Source organism: Dipodomys ordii, unplaced genomic scaffold (assembly GCF_000151885.1).
Source record: "Dipodomys ordii isolate 6190 unplaced genomic scaffold, Dord_2.0 Scaffold14, whole genome shotgun sequence".
Lineage (NCBI taxonomy): Eukaryota > Metazoa > Chordata > Mammalia > Rodentia > Heteromyidae > Dipodomys > Dipodomys ordii.
The window spans coordinates 15,449,179-15,452,255 of record NW_012267230.1 but is presented as its reverse complement, the minus strand read 5'-3'; the positions used below and the strand labels follow the sequence as shown (position 1 = coordinate 15,452,255).

At 58.8% G+C, this 3,077-nt stretch overlaps 1 protein-coding gene across 1 annotated transcript in view; it reads left to right on the top strand.

Annotated features, from left to right (window-relative positions):
- Positions 1-3,077, top strand: part of Mapk8ip3 (mitogen-activated protein kinase 8 interacting protein 3) — a 55,873-nt gene that overhangs the window by 37,621 nt on the left and 15,175 nt on the right. The gene's annotated exons all lie outside the window — the stretch shown is intronic.

Here is a 3,077-nt window from a genome sequence, read left to right as displayed (position 1 = left end):
CCCGCGAGCCTGTGGCCACAGAGTTACAAGCAGCCTCCAGCACCACGACCTGCCGTGACAGGCCTCCCCCTCCCTGTGTCTGGCCCTAGGGTCCAAACGATGAGATGTCTGAGTCCGGACAGTCCTCAGCCGCTGCCACACCCAGCACCACAGGCACCAAGTCCAACACGCCCACGTCCTCCGTACCCTCTGCTGCAGTCACACCGCTCAACGAGAGCCTGCAGCCGCTGGGGGAGTTCGGCGGTGGCACAAAGAACAACAAGCGGGCGCGGGAGAAGCGCAACAGCCGCAACATGGAGGTCCAGGTCACCCAGGAGATGCGCAATGTCAGCATAGGTATGCAGCCGGCCCGCCGCCTGCCTGCCTCGCCCAGGCCCAGGGAGCTGTCTTCCCCATGGGATTTTAGTTTGAACAGTTAGAACCGTGAGCCCACACTTCCACAACAAAGACCACAGGTGAGGTGGCTTTGACAGCGGAACTTTGTCTTCTCATCCCATGTGATGTGTGGGCATGGCCGGCTCCTCAGCCCCCTTACGAGGCCTGCTGGTGACTGCCTCTTTCTGCATCCTCACGGGGCCCAACCGTGTGCCCCATGCCGGTTGGATTAGTACCTGCCAGTTACCTCTTGTGGAGACTCATACTGCACATTCAGTCCTCCTGTAATAAGAGAAAAAAGAACGTAGGAATATTTGGTTTCCTCAGATACAACCACAAGGTGATGATCTGCTGGGTCCTGGTCTCGGGTTCTGGGCCCTCTGTGCACAGTGCTAGGGTCTCCAGACACCTGTCCGGAGGAGCTCTGTGAGCAGGGCCAGGGTTGGCAGGCTGTCCTCTGACCCCAGCTTCTCTGTACTCCACCAGGCATGGGCAGCAGTGACGAGTGGTCTGATGTTCAGGACATTATTGACTCCACCCCAGAGCTGGATATGTGTCCTGAGACCCGCCTGGACCGCACAGGAAGCAGGTACTTCCTCAGGCGGGCCCTGGGCTGGGGCTGCTTGTCCTCTGAGTTGGTCCCTTTGGTGAGCTGCTGCCTCACGCTCATGCCTGTTCCTGCAGAGTGGGGGGTGGTCAGCTGTCTGTCAGCTGTGACAGTATCGCTGGGGTAATGCAGGTTGAAGTGGGCTCAGTGTCACAAGTTCAAAAGTCAGTTGTTGACCCTGAACCTTTGGCCTGTGGCAGCACAGCACATCACCCGGGGAAGCATATGGCAGAGGAGGTAGCTTACCTCCTGCAGGCCAGGAAATAAGAGGCTGAGGTCCCACTGCCCCTCAAAAGCACTCCCAAAGAGTTCACTTCCTCTAGTAGGCCTCACACCCTAAAAGCTACACCACCTCCAAGGGCACCTCAGGCCGGGGACACAGCCCTTCAGCACGCGGCCTCCGCGGATGCTGCCTGTGACGGCGCTTTCTTCCTGTCTCCACAGCCCCACCCAGGGCATTGTGAACAAGGCTTTTGGCATCAACACTGACTCCCTGTACCACGAGCTGTCCACGGCGGGGTCCGAGGCCATCGGGGATGTGGACGAAGGGGCCGACCTGCTAGGTAAACACAAGCGTCCTCCCCACGTGGTTCTGTGGCAGTAAGCGCTCGGGAAGACATGTCTCCCTGCCTAGATCTTTATTTTTTAATAGTTTGTTTGAGGGGGAGTCTCATAACTCAGCTTCATCTCCTCAAGGTCTCCAGTCTTGCAATCATCAGCACTAAGTTATAAGTACGGCCGCATCTTAGAAGCCACTTGTCCCCCAAATTCACTCCACCTAAGCAGCACTTCACCAGAGCCTCTCCTTGAAAGAGTAGACAGAGTCCTTGCAGTTCCTAGACCCTTCTGTTTGTGTGGAGTCCATCTTCCCGGGGCCTCTGAACACAGCAAAGCCCGGGCCACAAGGCCCCGAGTCCTCAGCCTTGCCCCTGGAGCCTTGAGCCCAACCTTGCTGCCCACAGCCCAGCTCTGGGCGAGCTCTCAGTCTCAGGCCGTACTGGAGTCCCTCTTGCCCTCCGCAGCCCCACCAGGGTGGGCTTGTGGACTGCCGTGCCTGCGTGCTGGGTCGCGGGGCCTCGTTTGTTTCAGGCAGCTCACTCACCGTACCTCGCTACTGCCTTTTCACTGCTGCACAGAATCAGCCCTGGCCACGCAGCCCCCCCACCCCACACACAGGCAGCTCGGGGACTTTAGTGCTCCCAGAACGTGGTCCTGGCGTCACTTGCCCACACAAAGTGTCCTACATCTTAAAGTTTGCATCGTCACTCTCCTTGCCCTGTCATCTCCCACTGGTGAGCACAAGGGCCTGTCCCCTGGCGGCGGGCGGCCTTCTAGTCTCAGACACCTGGCCTTGAGTGTGGCAGAGGGCCAGCCTGGCCTACGTGATGTAGCATGTTCTTGTTCTAGGCTTGCTTGACTTGGCATATGAGGCAGAACCCCCTCCAAAGAGCAGTATTAAGAGGGTAGATTTCTAGCAGCAGAAGCATTGGGGGATGTGGGGCTCTTGCTGTGCCTGGCTCCCTGCTGTTTCGGTCATCTTCCACACTGAGGCATGCGCTGGGCGGTGAGGCAGTTGTTCCTGTGGACTGGGTGTGGCCCTGCGGAGATCCCCACTGCAGAGAGAATTCAGCATGACTGCCAGTGGGCTCCATGTGTGTGTGGTATGGCTGCGTCCTTCCGGCTGAGCGGTCTGTCCTGTGGACGGCCAGGATCTGTGTACCCGGCACTTGCTGTCACGTTCGTACTGCCCTTGGCGTGTGCCTGTAGAGGGTGTCCCCCTACTCATCTGTGCCCCAGCTGCCACACCGTCCCTCCCGCCATGCCTGTCTGTGCAAACACTGGCCGCCAGCCAGCTCTGTCCCTGTCTGCCCCTCCTTACCTGACAGGGAGCTCCAGGACAGTACGATGCCCCTGTGGTCCCTGCTGCCTCCTGATTCAGGCAGCTACCTTTGCCCCAAATATTACCTCCATATAAGAATCTCTAGGAGTGGGCGCTGGTGGCTCACGCCTGTCATCCTAGCTACTCAGGAGGCTGAGATCTGAGGATCGCGGTTCAAAGCCAGCCCGGGCAGGAGAGACCGTGAGACTCCTATCT